Genomic DNA, 21,011 nt, shown 5'->3' with positions numbered 1-21,011 from the left:
AAATCAAAACAACTTTGAGATACCATCTTACACCTGTCAGAATGGCTAAAATCAAAAACACCAACAATAGCCTTTGCTGGAGAGGATGTGGAATAAGGGGTACACTCATCCATTGCTGGTGGGAATGCAAACTTGTGCAACTACTATGGAAAGCAGTGTGGCGGTTTCTCAGGAAATTTGGGGTCAACCTACCCCAGGATCCAGCAATACCACTGTTGGGAATATACCCAAGAGATGCCCTAACATACAACAAAAGTTTATGCTCAACTATGTTCATAGCAGCATTGTTTGTAATAGCCACAACCTGGAAACAACCTAGATGCCCTTCAATGGAAGAATGGATGAAGAAAGTATGGAATATATACATATTAGAGTGTTACTCAGCAGTAAAAAACAATGACTTCTTGAATTTTGCATACAAATGGACGGAAATTGAAAACACTATCCTGAGTGAAGTAAGCCAGACCCAAAAAGAGGAACATGGGATGTACTCACTCATAATTGGTTTCTAGCCATAAATAAAGGACATTGAGCCTATAATTCATGATCCTAGAGAAGCTAAATAAGAAGGTGAACCCAAAGAAAAACATATAGTTATCCTCCTGGATATTAACCTTCATCAGGCGATGAAAGGAGACAGAGACAGAAACCCACATTGGAGCACTGGGCTGAAATTCCAAGGCCCAAATGAGGAGCAGAAGGAGAGGGAGCACGAGCAAGGAACTCAGGATCACGAGGGGTGCACCCACACACTGAGACAATGGGGATGGTCTATCAGGAACTCACCAAGGCCAGCTGGACTGGGTCTAAAAAAAGTATGGGATAAAACAAGACTCACTGAACATAGCGGACAATGAGGGCTGCTGAGAAGTCAAAAACAATGGCACTGGGTTTTGATCCTACTGCATGTACTGGCTTTGTGGGAGCCTAAGCTGTTGGATGCTCACCTTACTAGACCTGGAAGGATGTGGGAGATCCTTGGATTTCCCACAAGACAGGGAACCCTGACTGCTCTTCGGGCTGCTGAGGGAGGGGGAGTTAATTGGGGGAGGGGGAGGGAAATGGGAGGCAGTGGCAGGGAGGAGGCAGAAATAAATAAATAAATTTTAAAAAAATAAAATAAAAAAGAAAGTTTAGCTTGGTGTAGTAGTCTGGGCTGGCAACTATGGTCTCTTAATTTTTGCATAATGCTTGACCAGGACCTTCTGATTTTCATTGTTTCCATTGAGAAGTCAAGTGTAATTTTGATAGGTCTACCTTTATATGTTACTCGGCTTTTTTCCTTTGTAGCTCTTAATATTCTTTCTCTACTCGGTATGTTTAGTGTTTTGATTATTATGTGGCATAGGGACTTTTTTACCTACTCTATTTGGTATTCTTTAAGCTCCTTTTATCTTCATAGGCATATCTTTTTTTTAAGGCTGGAAATGTTTTCTTCTATGATTTTGTTAAATATATTTTCTGTGCTTTTGGGTTGAACTTCTCCTTCTATACTTATTATTCTTAGGTTTGGTCTTTTGTTAGATTTACTGGATTTTTTTTTTGACTGATGAGACTATTTCCTATATTGTATCTTCAGTGCTTAAGAGTCTCTCTTCCATCTCTTGTATTCTGCTGTTTATGCTTGTGATTGTGGTTCCTGATCATTTTCAGTAATTTTTGTTTCTTTAATTCCCATGGCTTGTGTTTTCTTTATTGTCTCTATTTAAGTTTTCAAGTCTTGATTAGTTTCTTTCATATGTTTGATTGCTTTTTCTTGGTTTTCTTTAAAGGATTTGTTGATATCTTCCAATTTTTTGTTTGTCTTTTCCTCAATTTCCATGAGGGAATTTTTCATTTCCTCGTTAAGGGCCTCAAACATTCTCTTAAAGTAATTTTTTAGGTCATTTTCTTCTGCTTCATCTGTATTTGATTGTTCAAGTCTTTCTGTTGTAGGGTCACTAGTTTTTATTGATGTCTTGTTGCTCTTTGTGGTATTGCATGTGTTCTTACCTTGTCTACCCATCTTTTCCTCTGATTTGTGTATTTGGGGCTGTCTGTGACTCTGGTGATCGATCTTCCAAGTGCCAGTGGATCTAAGGCTCAGATGGTTGCTCCTTGTGGTGCAGTCAGGGCCACATTTCCAGTCACCCTGTTGGTCACTCCATATTCCTGGAGGTCGCTTGGCACTCCTAGGATCTGGTCTGCAATACCAGCGGTCATTCGGACCCGCACCCACAGAGATTGCTTGGGGGCTCTTTCTGTTGAGGTTGTTGCCTTTGCCGCTCTGGCAGAGGTCCTGGCTCAGATCTAGTCCCACAGAGGTCTCTGGTTCCATCCTATTCCCTTGGAGGTCCCAGACTTGAATCCAGACCCGTAGAGGTCTCTGGTTCCAGCCTACTCCCTCAGAGGTCTCAGACTCATACCTGGACCTGCAGAGGTCATGGCTCAGGCTTACTTCCTCAGAGGTTCCAGACTCTCATACCTGGACCAGCAGAAGGCTCTGGTCCCAGCCTACTCCCTCAGCAGTTGCTCCCTTGTACCTGCTCCTGTGGAGTTTGCTGTCTCAGGCCTGCTCTGGCCTATGTTGTTGATTCAGTCCTGTTTCAGTAAATGTCCCTGGCCCGGGTCCACTCCTGCGGAGGTCTGTAGTTTGGGATTGGTCCTGCAAATATCTCCTATTATTCTATTTTATCTACATTGGTGTTCTGCCTGTTCCACATATAAATAAGATCATAACAATATTTTTCTTTCTGTGTGACTCATTTCTTTTAAGCTCCAGGCTCATGCTTGCTGTCGCAAATAATAATATCCTGTGTTTTTTTTTTATTTTAGGATTAATAATATTAAAAATAATAGGTATTTTGTTCATTTCCAGCACACGCATTTTTTTTTTTTGTCTATTCGTTTGGCATCTGAAACTTGGGTTGTTTCTATATCTCAAATTTTCTAAAAGTTACGATAAAGACAAGAAACAATCCTGTATACTTGTATAGTTTCTCCTGGTATTAGGCTGACCCATCTGACAGTTCTGTCTTTTAAGTAGAAGTAATTGGATTTAGCTACTCTGTATAATTGAGGATATGATGATTCTGACACTTTTTCTCTTTGTTGCCCTCCCCTTCTTTCCTTCCTTCCATCTTCCTTTTCTTGACTGTTTAACCACAATAATATTTTATTTGGACCAACTTGGCAGAAGGAAAAAGTTTGTGGTAAATATGGAAAGATAATATTAAGCAGACTCTGGTATTATAATACTTCGCAAAATATGTATACATCTGTTTATTATTTAGAATAGCAAAATCAAGATGGTTAAGTGAGAATATTATTTCTATTAATTTTTAAAGTAAAAAATGTATTATTTATGGCCTTGTTTGTTTTGAAGCAAGGTCTCACACTGTAATTCAGTCTGGTCTTGGGCTTTCATCTCTGCCTTACTTTTCTTTCTGAGTTCTAGGGAACACAGGCATATATGACCATGCTCAGCTATAGTCCAGTTTAAAATTTTTCAAGGTATTTTGTTCCTGAGGTAACCTCCATTAACTATTATTATAATTTTGATTAAAAAAACAACATGTAGTGTATTTTAATGCTAACAGAAGACAAACAAGCCCTTTCTGGTCATTTAAGAGCATGTAATCTATGGCTAGGTACTTCTCAGAATTCAACAAAAGTAGGAAACATTTTAAATAAATGTTAAGCCTACAATATAAATTATAATACTGATTTATGGAGATTAAAGTAAGAATTCCTAATATAAAGAATAGGGACAGCAGTATGGACCACAGCAGTGACATTTCTTGTATTTGAACAGTCTAATTTAGCCACTAATGTAATTTTCATATTGATCTATTAAATGATATTTCTCATATGTAAGAATTGCATATACATCATTCTCACTATACCTCCTACTCCAACTCCTACTCCACCCATGTTTTCTACCACTCCCACTCAAATTCGCGAACTCTTCTTTATTATTGTATTATTATACACAACGCACAGAGAGAGGGAAAAAGAGAGAGAGAAAGGGAAGGAGGGAGGGAGGAGAGAGGAGAGAATTTACCAAGTCCATCCAGTGATGTTCACATGTACAAGTCTTTAGGGATAACTACTTTAGGTTGAATAACCAACCAGGGGTCTTCCTTGGGGGAAAAAAAATGATTCTCAGTCCCTCAGCTATCATTAATTGACCATAGTTCTTTATCTAGGACCCAGTGAAATTTACTCCAGCCACATTGGCATGTGAATGGGTGCCATCATTATTCACATCTTGTTTAGGAAACCTTACTGTTATGACCTCATAATTCCTGCCACTTTGTGGTGTCCGGAAGGAGAGTAGGTAACACCATCACTCAGCAGATTTTCTGGCACTTAGTCTTTCTAGCTCCTCTTTTGCAATGTTCCTTGAGCCTTGAGTAGAAGGTTGCAGTGTGGATTACCAGTTATGACTGGGCACCTCATAGTCATTTATCCTCTGTGTTTTCATCAGCTCTGGATCTCCGTAATGCTGCTATCTGCTGAGGTGGAAGATCCTTGAATGAGTGGTGAGAACCACAGACAGATATTAAGCTAGTTTAGGGTAATGGCACTCATAGATTCTCCTCTAGGGTCTATGACACTCCTGCCATGGGTAGCTGGCTTGGGTTGCATACAGTAGCGGGTATGGATTCCTTCCTATGGAGCAGTACTTAAGTCCAATTAAACAGTCATTGGTTACCCCCAAATAAAAATGTCATTGCGCCATTGGGGATGTCTTGCCAGGCCTTTGTCATTCATAGGCTTTAAGAAATCACCCTAAAATCACTTCCAAAACCTCTGGTGAAAAATAAAATTAGGCATTTTGAAGAGATTATTTTTTAAAAGACAAGAGATGGTAGTGAGAGGATTACTAGCTAGTGGATAGGATTTACTAAAACATGAACTCTTTCATAGTATCTATAACAATGTATATATTTAATGTGATTTCTTCATGTGGTAGCTGAGCTAAGATACGGTGGAAAGAGGATGGTGGTGTCATCTTTGTATTGTAGATACTTAGGAAATCAGCATGACTATCCATATATAGGTGAATTGACCTAAAATATATATATATATATATATATATATATATATATATATATATATAGAGAGAGAGAGAGAGAGAGAGAGAGAGAGAGAGAAGTTCATGGTCTTTTGCATGCTAAACACAAGTTCTACCAGTGAGCTAAACCTCCAGTCCTGAAAAGAAACTGATTAAAAAAATACAGTACATAAACAGAAATACACCAAGGTCAAAACCTAACTACAATTTGTACTAAGTAGTTTAAAAATTAGATTTTAATAAATATTGCATCCTCTAGTGACTAATTTTGAGTGATACCTCTACTACATGAAACACACACACACACACACACACACTACACCAGGACTCTCTGTTTTCCAGCTTCTTTGTTTTAGGTGACTCCAGCAAGATTTATATTGTCATATCTATGAGGAACCTGGGGAATTCTGGCTCATTTTGATTATCCATTTTTATGCTTGCAAAAATTATGTCCATAATATCAGAAGGCCTAGGACCTGATGAGTAAGCTGGATCAACAAGATAGATATGCAATGGGCAGTTGATCCATCTGATTACCAGACTAGAAAAAAAAATGCTGTTGATATAATCACCTAAGATTCTGTGGCCTCGCACAGTCCAGCACAGACTTTAAGCAAACCTAGTTCTCAGGATGATTGCAGTGTGTCTCAAAAGGGAAGATTGATGCTTTGGCAAATCAAAGGGTTAGACAATCAAAGACAAGGGATTTTACTGGATTCTGTTTTTCCTGCAAACAGCATAAGAGGAGAGGAGAGAAAGAAAGTCCCTTGATGAGAAGGGACAATGGGGAAGCCAGCCTGCTGCTTCTGCCTGGGAATTTGGTTTGGTCGCAGGCCTCAGGCCTCTACTTTCTCATCTAGAAAACAAAGGGTATTGGGGTGGGGCTGGGTGGTTTCTGAGGGTTCAGATATGAATGGATCGATCTCATAGAAAAGAATAAAAACAGATATTTATGGAGTGCATTGCCCTCTCTTAGGATTGGAGGGGGTGGGGTTTGAGGCTGTGTGAAGGGAGTGGGAGGGGAGTGGGATGAGGGGAGGGAGTGGGAATTTGGATTGGTATTTTGTTATAGTAATAAAAGAAAAGAAAACAAAAATATTTATGAAAGCAAGACTTGTGATAAAAAAAAAATAGTGACGAGCATAGCAGAAGGAAATGAAAATCCATCTTACTGAATTCAAAATACAACACAAAACTGTCAGAAACCCAGCTCTGTGGAAAGAGGAAAAGGAACTGTGTCCTTTGTCTCCAGATTTCCTCCACCATGGTCTTGTTCTCTCTTGCTCAGCATCACCTTATCTCTCTCTCTCTCTCTCTCTCTCTCTCTCTCTCTCTCTCTCTCTCTCTCTCTCTCTCTCTCTCTCTCTCTCCCTCCTTACTTTTTGTTTCCGGTAACCATGGTGATGCTTCCTCTCAGCAACCTTCTCTGCAGCTGCCCCTCTTGGTACACAGCAAATTCACTCCATTTTCTGGTGCAGAGTTCTAACAATGCTTTATCAATTCATTCATTACCATTTCCTCCCGGATAATACATGTGGAGAATTATTCTACAGTTAAGCCCCCTACAGAGGCACTGTATAACAGGGATATTTAATTGTGAATTTCAGTTGCTAACATTGAAGGGGTGACTGATTATGCCAAACACTGAACTCCATGTAAAGGCCCTCACCTCAGGAACTGCAAAGGTCCACACTCAAACTGGCTGCCACCTCCCTTTTTGTGAAATCAGGAAAAAATGATTGCACACAGATATCACATGGCAAGCCCTGTCAGAGAAACATTGCCCATTGGGTAATTATCACAATTTCAAAGCCATAAAATTTTCTGTAGGGTTTATATACCAATATATACATTTCTTTAATAGTGCCTTATTTTGGAACATGAATAAGCAATATGCAGTAGTTTTAAAATATTGTATCCGTCTTTCCATGACAAAACCTAAAAGAACCCTTAATATCCCTCATATAGATAATAAAAATTCCCTTAAACAACCACATACTTATGCCCAGCTTGTGTAGCTTAACTAGCTTGTAATCCTATATGCCTGAAAACCTAAACTCTCTTCTCTCTCTCTCTCTCTCTCTCTCTCTCTCTCTCTCTCTCTCTCTCTCTCTCTCTCTCTCTCCCCCCCCTCCCGTGTGTGTGTGTGTGTGTGTGTAAAAAACACAAAGGGGGCCAGATGATGACTTTCATAGGCTTACAGACTAGACTCCTGGGGACACACTTGGATGAAGGCGATTAAAATGCCTGTCAGGCATTTGGTACCAAAAGCCCCCGTGGCAAACCGCTAAATCCTAAGCCAGGGCACCATCCTATTGTCAGTGAATGATGGCGGAGCTGAGTGTCTCGTCATCCTTCTCGAAAATTCCGAGCCTAGTGAGCTCTCTCTCCCTCTCCTATTTGCCTTCTTTTCCTTTCCGCCACTGCGGGGACTTTTTTTAATTTGCAGCTTCCCTTTCCCCAGCACACACAGACACGAGCTGGTGGCTTTCAGACTGCGTCTGTCTGGAGCGAGAGGGAGTGTTCTAGGAGGAGGGTTCTGCAGCAGTTCCAAAGGACTCGCTTCAGGGGGACATTGCTGCATATGCACTGGTAATGCTTTAAGGCTTTTACGATCTATTTCGCTTTATTTTTAATCCACTATGCAAAGGATCTGCTTTATGTGGTCTTGGATTACCGTGTTTTAAATCCATTATTGGGCTTAATATTGAAGCGCTGCATTTGTTGTAGTACAGACTCCAAGTGGTAAATTTATTATCTGGATATGAGAGATGAATGGACTTATTGGTGAGTTCCGATTTCCAATATTTAGTTGACAAGCCTATATGTATATATGTGTTTTCTTTTGTTTTCTTTCTCCAGAGTCTTCAGCTTGTCTCTAAGAGAGGAAGCACTGATTGGGAGTCACTCAATCAGAAAATTAAAAGGTACTGCATGTTTTATTTGGATGCTTAAATGGGGGGATATTGAGAAAGAACTGGAATGTTTTTATTTATGTTTATCTTTATGGTTGGTCTTTTATCCAAGAGCCCGTGCTGATCATTGTCTAAAAGATATGGAATTTCTTATGCAGATTAATTCACCAACCAAATCTATTTTGAATAGAAAGCATCTATAAAATATGCCTTTTGTCTATGTTGCAAATTATTAAGAAATATCACCATGCCTAGCTCATTTGTAGCATCTGAATTTTATTATTGTGACAATTAATAAAATGTCTGAAATTCTGTATCACAAAAAATGTATTCTTTTGAATTTAAGAGAAATTTGTTAAAAATGATTTTAGCTGACGGTTTCCTGTGGATCCACTTTTTTTTTTTTAACATTCTAAATAAGATGGTTCACTCTTTGTAGATGGGATGTGAGCACTGGAAATGAAAGCCCAGGGGTGACTCAGTGTTGTTAGGTTTTGTGAATAAAATATTGGAATTTCTTTACTAATGTTCTAGTATATAACAAGGGATATTATTAAAGTCAAAGACGGTCAATTCTTACCAGTATTTAGTATCATATGCTTTATTCAGAAATAATAGAATAAAAAGGAACCCTCTCTCTTGCTGTTCAGGCATTGAACCCATTGATCTGGGCCATATGCCTTACATGAAAAATACTAATTTTTATATTTATCATCAGAATCTATATTGATTTGGAAAGGAAATTATGAAAACTGTCCATTCTTTAATTTTTTAGCATTATCTTTGAGTTTAGCATATGTTCTTGTCCAGAAATCCTATATAGTAGTCATTTGCTTTTTTAAAAAATGGAAGACATTTTCTGCCTTCCTGAGACGAGACCGATAGCACCCCCAAACCTTCTCTTAACATCTATGGCATTTCGCTTTACGACTCCCAGGTTAAGATATTTCATACAGAATGTTTAGCTTTTAAAAAATGTGATTTACCAATGGTTGAGACTACCACCCTAAGAGTTAAATGCCACAATTGTATGTGTACACCATGAATGCAAAGATTTGCAGCAGCTGAGGGAGACTAGTGCATTGTCCTCGGTTAATTTTCTCTGCAATGTGTAATCACGAGTGAGTTAATTTATTCATCCACAAGCACTGCTGAAGAGCCTGGCTTCTGTGGGCAGTCCCCGTGCAAGTGGGGGAGGTCGATGACACTGTCCAAATCGTAGGCTGAGCCACAGACGATTTTTAGCCAGGAGAATGGATTTTTTTAATAAATTAGTGTGTTCTCAAAAACGATGCTAAGTGATTTCAGATACTGCCTTCATTCCAGTAGACTGGTCTTAAAAACCAATGAGATGATTGTGCAGTTTTTTTGTCTCGGAAATCATTCAGTATGATCGCGTAGGTAAGCCTGAAAGAAGACTCGTCATTCCCCCAGATGTTGAAAAACTCTAGAGATCGTTCTTTGTTGAGGTTTTACTTTGAGTAAATGAAAATATTTCATGTTTGGTGAAAATTATCTGTTATTTTTTTTATCTAATCAAATCCATGTAGAACACACACACACACACACGCATCTCCCACGTGGTCTGATTCTTAGCTTTCCGATGTATCAGACACTTGGATTTAAGCTTTGGGTGTCTGTGCTAGTTGAAGAAGGTAAACTTATCTTTATCCTATTCAGTATAAAGTCTGCTATACCCTGTCAATGGGAACTGCTCCACTCCATTGCAGTTTGTCCAGGCTTTGAAAAGGCCACATGACCACCAAGAGGACCCTGTTGCCTCCTCTTCCAGGGCCATTTTGGAATCATCTAGTGGGGATGATGATGGATCTGTAATAAGCGGCAGCTTGTTAAAATAGCTGTTAGTGAGGTCTCAGGGCCCTGGTGACTAGTCAATATTGTCTGCACAGTTCTTAACTTCTTTACTGAATTTTCTCCCAGTAATATTATTTTTAACACTTAAAATAGTGACTGGACCACAACAGTTCCATTAATATGTAGTTATTTAATTACTTAATTTGTAAAGAATTTATTTCTCTTCTTTTGTTTTTTTTATGCGATGACACCTTAAGAATAGAAATTTAATATTTTTTGTGTTTAGTTACCTAGAACTTGTGTGTCCTATTATTAATTATTAATGTTTGCAGTGCTGGTGTTTTAATGCGGAACCTCTTAAGTTGTAGGCGTTGGCTCTACCACTGAGTCATATCCCCAGTTCCTAGCCACCGATTATTAGATAAATTGCTTGAGAAGAAGAACAAAGCTGTGTGTTAAAATTCCTTCAGGTTATGTGGGAATGATTTTTCTGGATTTCAGTTAAAGTGGAAAAAAATTCAATTTCATCAGAAAGATAAAAAAAGACAAGCTGCAGCCTGGCTTTGCTATGGGCGCCTCCCACACAGTACTCCCAGGATCCACTCTGCTAACTGCACTTCGGGTCTCCTGCCAAGCTTCTGCAGTAGCAGAGGGGCAGAGGACTCCATCGCTAGGTTTGTCTACACAGATCATGCTAGAAATGATAATCTATGAGCAAGAGAACCCTGAAGAGTAGATGATATACGTAGGAATAGGGCAGTTTTGTGATCTCAGCATTTAGGAGACTGAGGCAGGAGGATCACCAGATCCAGGTCACTCTATATTTAGACGCTGTCTCTAAAAGCAAAAACAAAACAAAAACAAAATGCATAGGTTTTCATTCTATATACGTAAGTCTCTGTAAAGAAACTTTTAGAGTCATAATAATTTTAGAGAATGTCATTCTTTATTGTCATTTGCTTTTGTTAATTAGATCGATGATTTGTTATTGTTAACTATCTGCCTGGCATTATCCTGCTATTAGCATGTGATATCGCGTTTAACTCTGTAATTCTCAGAAGCATGTACAGTCTCCATTTCACAGATGAGTGAACTGAGGCTCCAGCTGTGTAATCACCATGTCTGGCCCCAAACCCTCAGAGACACTCATAAATATTAAATGTTTCTAGTAGACTTTTTGTATGTAGTTATTTCCTTAATATTATATTTATGTAGATAATACAAGGCTACAATATGAGCAAAACAGTATACTTCGCAGATTTTCATTTACATGTAATAGAAGTGTGTCTTCAAATAGTTACATCATTCAAGTTCTTATATATCAAACATATAATACTCATGTTTTCATACATCTTATATAATATATTTAATTTCATACAGTTTCTTAGAAGGCTGTCAGATAAACTCATAGGTTTATAAATGAATTAACAATACATTTACCTTGTTATTTTTATGGGGTTTTAAAATTAGTTGTATAATCTGTGTGTTAAAATTAGCGAATTCAAGAGCAAAATACAACTCATAATATTTTGTAAAGACTTTTAAAATTGAAATAATCACAAAAGATTTGAGTGTCTGAAATAAAGTGGAAATTTGTGTCGTGAACATTGTGAAAAATAATCAAACTCAAAGAAAAGTTACCCATAAAAATCACCAGGGAAATAAGAAATATACAGCATGTATTGAGACCCTCTTCTTGTGAAAGAGTGGCTTCAATGGAATATTTCCCAAGGTTAGCTGGCGTAGTAGAAGCAGGACAGGGCAGCACAAAACATCTTTTCAGATGCTGCCGTAGAGGGGAAAAAAAGGTCCAAAGGGCATTGATTTGCCATACCAGGCATATAATTTCCTCAGGGACTTCAATGTATGGAATTCATGCATGAGACATTTGTGGTGAAATCCAGAGATGAACAGGAGTGGTCAAGGGGAATACTGCATAGTAGGAGCTTCAAGAAAAGCAAAGATTAACATCAGCAGTGAAGGAATTGGCCAAGCCTTGAGAGCACAGATGGATCTCATATGTCCTAGACCATAGATATATCAAGGGGACACTTGGAGCAAAGAGTGTACAAGTCCATGACTGCTACTAGTCTATACCATATGAAATGACCATTACCCCCCCCCCCCTTTGAATAGCAAAATAAAAAATGGCCTTCAGTTAAAGAAGAAGTTTGTAAATAATACATTGAGTTTTTATTTTTTGTTTTGTATTTATGTGGTTTTTATCCTTATTCAATAAGAAGATATTTATAAACAGAAGATAACTGTTCAGATTATATATCTCGCAGCTCTGTCTAAGACCGTTGAAGTAAGCATGTTGCATGAAGCATCATTTTAGACACTGTCATAGAGGGATGGAAGGACAAAGAACATTGGTTGTAGATATGAAAAAAAGAGCGTGAAAGTGAAAGATGCTTCTGAGTCACAAATTACATCAGATGCAGCAACTGATTGACTGCTGGCAGAAATAAAGGGCAGAAGAGTGATTCACAGATGGCTTGAAAGGTTAAAAGAGATTTAGAGAAAGGTGTCTGAGAGCCACTTGCAGAAAGGAGTTATCTTTGTGTTGATCCTGGAGTTATAGAAGATGCATAGCCAATTAGTACTGAGTGGAAGAGGGTGTGTTAAAAGATGGTGATATGTGTAGGGGAGCATGAAGGATGGACTGTGCATGATATGGACGTGTGAATGGACTGGGGTGGCAGATTGCAGAGGACACAGATATAAGATAGAGAAAGAAAGGTCTGGAGGATGTGAGTGATGCCACCAAGAAAAAGGGTGAGAGCAGAACCAACGAGGAGATGTGTAACAGCATGCTCATTATAGACACGGAGTAATACAGGAATTGGGAACACAGAAGGAAGAATTAGAAGAACAATAAATAAATAATAATAACCATGAGGAATATAGCAAATATATTAGAAAGCAAAACTAATACTTTGATTTTTCAGAAAATTAATGAATAAGATATTTCAATCAATCTACATTTTATAAAACTTTGTAAGTCTACACATTATATAAGAAAAGAAATGGTGCTCACCCTACTTTTACAATGTATTATAATATAGTGGCTAATACCTTATGAATATTTTGTCTTCTTTTTGTTCATTCTATTGCATTTAAATTTACATAATCAGGACCAGGGAATACATAATTGAATTTCGTCCTTTTCCCATTCATCATGATCACTTGCATAACTTTCTGACACACATTGATTAACTTTGTTTACCATGCTTTCCCCAATTTGTCAAGGTCATCATAAAACTGCAGTGGAATCATTTGTACCTCCCCCCTACAGCTCAGGTGATTTCCAATGGATGTTACCGAAAACCAAACTCATAGTCTATATTGTTAAATTCTTGTCCAGATAAAATATGTTTGGTTCAAATGTGGCTCTGATTTGCTCCGGAACAAAATATCTGAGACTCTGTTAATGCCATACGCTAGCTTGTGGCAGACATTTTCATCATAACTCTGGTGTAGATCATGTACTTTACAAATGAAGGGATGGAGACCCTGATAGTTATACATACTTTAGTTTTGAATCTAAGCCAGGCTACAGAACAGTCAAATTACAGGACAGACACAAGATTTTATAAAGTAAATAATATGAAAATATGCTTAATATACTAAGGATTCAGATGAAAGCAAAATTCAGTCAGAGGAAAACAAGGAAGCAATGATGGAACTCAGTGAGTTTTTGGTACATGAGAAACCTCAAGAATAGGATTAAGCAGACAGAAAGGGGTGGCTGCATATATAAGCAGAAAAAGAATACATGTATTGAACAAGGTCCTAATGAAATAGGGAGAATGGAGATAAGAATTTGGAGCTGGGTAGCAAGATTCTACAGACTAGAGCAAAATAAAACAAAAGTGGGGAGTTCTTGTGGTAAAGAAATGATGTCTAGACTTTTTTATAACCTGGAGACAAATTCACCCACTCAGCCAATGAATACGTTTTGCACTCTGGACTCCATGTTCTTTTCCTGATATTATGACAATTTTTTCCTAGAGGAGGAAATATCCTGTGGGTTAACAAGTAAACATCATATTTTGTTGCCATGGCCACTGCACAGAGAATAAGTCCTAAGCGGGACAGAGAAGATGCTAGGAGATTTACCTCCGCAACCTTAAAGCAGAGGTGAAGGGAAGGGACCCCGATGGAATTCATAATCTGAATGCTAAGGCCAGAAGGGGTTCTGAGGTTCTGTATTTGGACAAACACTTTCATTACTGAGAGGTTAGAAGGCAAATGACCCCCCCCAAAAAAATAGAAATGGTTAGAGCCACTGTTAAGAGCAAATTCAGCGTGAGCCTTTGTTTTTGTGCAGCAAGCTTCTTTAAGGTAAGGGAAAATTGCCTCTTTTTACTCCTGAGATTTTGTCATTACAGCCAGTTATTTTGCGAATGATCCATTAAACCAGCCATAATAAGCCGTTGGCATTTCATTCTTTCGGCCCATAGTCTCTGCTTATTACAACATAATGAATTCTTGTGCCTCAATTTTGGGAATGTGAATCTATATAACCCTGGGCAAGCTTCTGAGCTGCAGTTCTCTGTTCCTGCATCCTAATTTATTTGACCCTCTTTTCTGCCTAGAACAGAGGTTCTCAACCTGTGGGTCTTGGACCCCACTGGGAAGGGGTGTCAAACGACCCTTTCACAGGGGTTTCATATCAGATCCTGCATATCAGATATTTACATTATAATTTGTAACATCAAAATTAGGGTTATATAGTAGCAATGAAATAATTTATGATTTGGGGTCACCTCAATATGAGGATCTGGATTAAAGGGTCACAGCACTAAAAAGGCTGAGAATCGATGGTCTATAGAGTCAGCCCAGTATCTACTTGGCCCTTGCCATATTTCATCCTCTTTATGCAAAACTCCCAGACTCTGCGTCATATCATTTTCCATCCACATGATAATGTGACCTTTGGGTTCATCATCTAGGGCTGCATCAAACTGTTGAGATTAGTCTCTGATTTAAGGGACGATCCTCCCTGGTGGACCATTTTGTTGGTTGAACTGTATTCCTTTGAGGAGTTCGTCAGATTGTTACAGGGAGATGCATGTGTAAACAGCTGAGTGTCTTGAGTGGCTAAGTATCTGTAGGAAACCTAGGCACATGGGGCTGGAGAGATGGCTCAGTAGTTAGAGGCGCTAGTACTCTTGGAGATGCCCCACTTTTGCCCCAGCAGCCACATGGCAACTCACATCACCTCTTACTGCAGTTCCAGGTGAAGGTCCCCTCCTCTGGCCACTCTGGGCTCCTGCACACAATGCATATAAACTTATGCAGGCAAATATATACACATATGCTATGTAATGTTTTAAAGAAATCTTGGGACACTGTCAGGAGGAATATTGGCTTCCCATCACCATTGCTGGGTTATAACTGAGTTTCCCTTTTAAGTATCAGAAATCAGGGAAACTGACTTTTCTGAATCTTCTCAAACCATGTATGAGAACTTTAAAATATCTAGGAAAAAAAATGAGCCATCAGATAAATAAGGCTTACTTCCCTATAAGGGAAGAATAGCTTAAGTGTGTGTTGAGCATCAGTGGTACTGTTTATTAGCATTTAACATTTTTTTCTATAGAACAGATTTTATTGGTAAGCATGCCACGTCAAGGCCTCTAGACTAGCATTCCATGTCAAGGTCTCTAGACCAGCATTCCATGTCAAGATTTCTAGACTAGCATGCCTATTCAAGGTCTTTAGACTAGCATGCCTAGTCAAGGTCTCTAGACTATCATTCCATGTCAAGGTCTCTAGACCAGCATGCCATGTCAAGGTCTCTAGACCAGCATTCCATGTCAAGGTCTCTAGACTAGCATGCCTATTCAAGGTCTTTAGACTAGCATGCCTAGTCAACATCTCTAGACTAGCATTCCATGTCAAGGTCTCTAGATCAGCATGCCATGTCGAGGTCTCTAGACCAGCATTCCATGTCAAGGTCTCTAGACTAAATACTTTCATTTTGCAGTTTGGTAAATGCCTAAGTAGCATAGTAGGAACAAACAATACCCTAGAAATTTGAATTAAAAAAAATTTCAGTGAAGTATCGAGTTCAATTGACATGAAAAGAAGTGAACATATTGATCACATTTTTCCAAGAGGGTTTAGAAAAGATCCTTGAAAAAATGCAGTCTCAGGCATCTCTGTACCTGTTCTATCTACACAAAATAAACCAAGGGGGAGCAAAGGGAATGAGAAGAGTGGTGTGTGTGTGTGTATGTGTGTGTGTGTGTGTGTGTGTGTGTGTGTGTGTGTGTGTGTTCACCTTTCTATATAGACATTATAATTGAGCTGAAAAGGGAAAGTTTTCAGAATCTGAATGCCACGTTTCAACAGCTAAATGGTTGAGCATTTCAGAGTGGCAGGGTATCACCTCTGATCTATCCCTTCCTTCTGCCTCTACTCCCGCCTCTTTCACACACATACATACAGATGCACATATACAGGTCTCTCTCCCTTCCCTCCCTTCATTCCTCTTTTTCTCACAAAGAAGGATGAATTGATTGTCTTTTTCCATGGATTCTGTTTAAGTGTGATTCACATGGTTTGAATTAACCTTTCTTAAAATTCCCTCCCATTGTTAATGACTCTGGATTATGACCATTAAAGGAGCCGGATGTACATTGATCTCCATCTGGCATTGGTTAAAACCAAGCTAGTTCATTTAACACCTCATAACCAAAATGTAGTTTTTACAATATTTAAGAGTTGAAGAAATGATGGTTCTTTTTTGAAAAGTCTTGATGTATATCTAAGATGAACAATAGCTTTATTCTTTCCAGTTATTGTCAGTTTTAGAAATTTCTTGCTAGTGGTAGGTCTTTGTGACTCAATAGAAGGAAGAAGATGCAACATGTAGACATTAAACGTTCTTCCCACACTGCCTAAGTGCTTTGGGTTGGTATAAATTTTAATTTACTTAGAGGTGAGTTTGAGATATTCCAGACTCTTAAAAGTAAAAGCCTAAACAAGCTGCCTAGATTCAAATTGTGGCTGCAGAAATTCAAATAATTGACAAGATTATGTTGGTAGTACTTAAGAAATATGGCAAGTAACAATCAAAAATGGGGGAAGGGGACATTCAGGAAGAACTTATGAGTACATGAAAGTCATAAGAGTCAGCTTAGAATGTTGTACTTTTCATTTTCCGGACTGCGGATAGCCCGACAGATAAGAGAGAACCAGGAAATGTAACTCCAGGGTCAGTGCATACAATGCATACATGTTTTTCATTCTGCTCCCTATGCTATGTACATGAAACATCAGCTTATATATTTTTGGAGTAATGTATTTGGATTTCAAGAAGAAAAAAAGAAAGATAGAAATAACCTGAGAACCAAACTTGGGTCCTCTAGAAGAGCAGCAAGGGATCTTAACTATTGAACTATCTATCTTTTCAGTTCCTGGATTGGTTTGTAACAACTATTAAAAGAAAAAGGAATGAAACCGTAAATAACTGTGCACAAAACACTGGAATAACTTTAGCCATCCAGGCCCTCTAGTGTTTTGACTTACTGTTATTGCAAGGGGTTTGTACACTTGATTTAGTTCGTAACCTGTAATAAACATAATTCCCATTCCTTTCACTCAGGAAACCTTCTCTTTCCCCTTCCATAATAAGAGATCCTCTCTTTGGTAGTTTTCTATTATATGTGATCATTCAAAATAGGAGTCCCAGTCTTCTTGGAAAGTATATGTATTATCCATATGACTAATTTCTGGCCAGTAAATCATAAACTGAATTTTAGCTGTATAATTCACACCAGGTCCTTTAAAAAGACAGAGTATGGCATCCATTATTCTTCTGTCCTTTCTGCTAGTGGAAACACAGACTTAATGGCTAAAGCTTCGACAGCCAATCTCAATTAGAGATAATCTTGTAAGCAAATTTTGAGTTTTCCAATTACTTACAGCCAATCTTTTCATATTTATTTAATAACCTTTTAACCTTCTTATTTCATTCAAAGATTGTCAGGCATTATTGTTACTTATCTAATCACTTTTGTATTCAGATTACTTATTAGCTGGACATCATGAGCATTTGCCTAATATCCTACCTTTTGCAAGGCAGATGCAAGACACTCTTACATACTGGGCCTGACATACTGTATCAAAGAGCCACCATTTTAAAACAAAATCCACCAAACCACCCAAAAATTAAGTCTGATTTCTAAACTATACAAATCCAAACACTTACAATGTCCTATCACTTCTACCTCTCAAGCATACTTCAAATCCGCCTGCTTCTCTCTCCCCACAAGGATGGTGACAGTTCAGATTCCATCATGTTTCATCTAAGACCTGACATTTCCTGTCGCTCTTCCCCAATACAAACCATTATCTGCATGGTAGATGAACCAATCTTTTCAGAACAGTCTAATCTTTGACATTTTTAGGCTGTAAGCCTTGTTCTATTCCCTCAACCAAATCACATTCACCCTAGGGTCTCGAGTCTGTACACTGCTGCAGGTCATCTATGGTCAGCTCTGCCAGAAGACAGGTCCGTGTTATGTTGGAAACCCTGGAACTGATACATATTTCCTTCCTTTTATTCCTGTGTTCTTTCTGTATCCTTCCCTCACCTCCCCTATTCCAAAATTTCTCCTTCTTCACTTATCTCAAACCCTGCTCACTGGCCAGATCTCAGAGTTTGTGTCTGAGCCTTTTGACGTCTTCTGGTCTGAATTATGCTGGCTCCGTGGGGAACTCTCACAATTGAACCTGTGTTCCATTATCAGATTAACACACGTCTTCTCAGTGAGAATGGGTTCTCCATGATGGTTAATCTTACTCCTGTTCTGATCCCTAACACTCCCAATAGGGACCTATCCAGAGCAGGTGCTCAGAAAACACTGCTGAGGTACAAGACTTACTAACTGACCCAGTGTCTTTTTTCTTCCCTTCAAAGGCACCTTTAACATCTCAACCAAAATTCTACTTCTCAAAACCCCAGCTATACTTCATTCTATCAGAGCCATGCATGTGTTCTTACCTTCTAATTGGACACTTTTTCTTGTGCTCTTCTGAGAGACTTTAGTTTCGTGTTGACAGTTTCCTAAATTACCATTAGGGATACATTCTAGAGAGTGCAAAATCTTAGAAATGAATTTTGTCGTAATAACTACATATGTCGAGAAAGTTGCTCACTGGATCACCTTCATCTTGCCAGAATAGGTATCTTTGGAATCTATGGTTGGTAAACTACACGTTTCCATAAGTATACCAGGCCTTAAACAAACTTTAACAAATGAAGTACCTTGGGTTCAGATCCAGAGTCACCCTGTTTTCCTCGGGGAAATGCTGGGACCTTTTCAAGCCTCCATTGTGTAACACAGGAATAACGTTGTCAGCCAGATTAAAACATTGAAAGAGTGCACAAAGATAATAATCACATTAGTAGTGATTATTGTGTTCCAAGTTTAGCAAATCAGACAGATGCATAGTTTATTTTATCTTGTTATTATTTGTTGTTATTATCTATGCTGTTTGTAAGCTGAATGATAAGTTTCAAAGCTTCACTGAATAAAGGTAAGATTTGCGGCAGGAGCTTTGAAGCCCCGAGCACTTCACTAGTTGCTCTCCGCTTTTCTGCCCACTCCACCTCCTGATTAAAAAATAAAACTGAGAGGTGGAAAGCTGCAAGAGGAAAGATGGGGTTACATATTATCCAAGGTCAGCAAAAAGGCCTGAAAATTACATGCATGCTAAATTACACCACCTGAGGCCATCTGAGTGTCAGGAGGGAGTCTGAAAAGGGTGTTAAGAGTTCTGCTGTCCCTGTGAGGCTTATGTGTGGTGGAGATTCTGCTGAGCCTCCACTGGCTCTTTCAGCTGGCAGATGACCAGCTGCTCTCAATCCTCCCAGCCGGCTTAACAGGATCTGTCTTCCCAAGAGTCTGTTTCAAGTGGTCATCTCCTAGAACACATTCCAGGTAGCTTTCCCTTCTACTGTCAGTCATTCCCAGTACCCCACCTTAGCAATGGCCTCCAAGGAAGGTAAGCGACCAATGGTGTCTTTTCCTGACCTTTGCTCTAAAAAGTGGCAGAGTTTTTTGAGAGGCCAGGACACCTCAGATGAGCATAGAGGTAGTGGCCAGGACTCTGTGAGTGAGCGTGGATGCTGCAGTCAGACGGTCTCACTAAGATTCCTTCTACAGTTTCAGTATGAATGTCATCATTGGAGTCAGACTTTTGCTTATGCAGCTCTGTGTGTGCTACTTAAGGGTGCCTTTCCTTCACATGTGCAGATTCTTACTTGGTGTTTGGTATATATGTGTGCATTAAATTACATATATGTCTATCAATCACATGAACATATATACATGTAGATACAAATGCATGGCTAAGTATGACTTTTTGAGAAGGCAATAGCTAAGCTTGGTTTAGAATGGTTCTGTCAATAACAGTTGTATGCTATTAGTTGAATTATTCTGTGGAGTCATATTTCTTCCCAGTACACTTCAATAACAGTTACCTTATAGATTCCTGGAAAATAAATGCATAAGAATGACATCAGACCCTTAAACATAAGTGTGACAAATATCCTAATTTTTATTTTCAAAAAAAACACTAGCTATAGTTATAGGTAGCCAATTAGTTTTCCATTGCTCTCTTTTTAATCATAAAAATGCAGGGTTTACCTCTTTGAACATTTTCATAGAGTATTTTATTGTTTTCTACTTTTACAAGAATAATTTTTCCAACTACATTTCATATTGTGAGCCTGTGACTTATGTATCTAGGGAGAAATGCTGTTTCTTTTTTTAAAAAAATTAATTGCATTTAACATATAAAGGACTGCTTTTAAAAAAGAATTACATATTGTTTATAATGAAAACTTGTTTGACCGAAGCATAATATATACTCTAGTAAGCTGTGTTCCTAGGGGCTTTTGTGACCTTAATACTTTCCCCTTGTGACTGTAGCGATGTGGGCAATATGCTAACAAAATGACAATTGATTTCTTCTGAGTTCTGTGGGTAATTACTTAAATCACTATAGATTAGTTCAGAGCAAGGAAAATCACTCAACTGGCAGTGTAGTTTTCTCTGTTGTGTTAAGACATGCAATAAAATTATTCAGCATCTTCATCATATCCTTTCAAGGAGTACCACTTACATTTTAAGAAATTCTAATTTCAAAATGTATCTACAAATGCATTAAATTCTGAAACAGTCTCCCTAACTGACATTTTC

General features: G+C 38.5%; 1 protein-coding gene across 23 annotated transcripts in view; it reads left to right on the top strand.

The window, feature by feature from the left end:
- Map2 (microtubule associated protein 2) overlaps positions 1-21,011 on the top strand; it is a 280,270-nt gene that overhangs the window by 152,059 nt on the left and 107,200 nt on the right. For 8 of the 23 annotated variants that reach the window (XM_057761427.1, XM_057761432.1, XM_057761449.1 and 5 more), the window contains exons 1-2: positions 7,410-7,651; positions 7,922-7,986. The gene's annotated coding sequence lies outside the window, so the exon portion shown is untranslated. Of the gene's footprint in view, positions 1-7,407; positions 7,652-7,921; positions 7,987-21,011 lie in introns of those variants that run through there. The other 15 variants (XM_057761440.1, XM_057761441.1, XM_057761435.1 and 12 more) reach the window with 7 other exon arrangements.

The sequence above is a fragment of the Chionomys nivalis genome, chromosome 2 (assembly GCF_950005125.1).
Source record: "Chionomys nivalis chromosome 2, mChiNiv1.1, whole genome shotgun sequence".
NCBI lineage: Eukaryota > Metazoa > Chordata > Mammalia > Rodentia > Cricetidae > Chionomys > Chionomys nivalis.
This window is presented reverse-complemented; position numbering and strand designations above follow the sequence as displayed.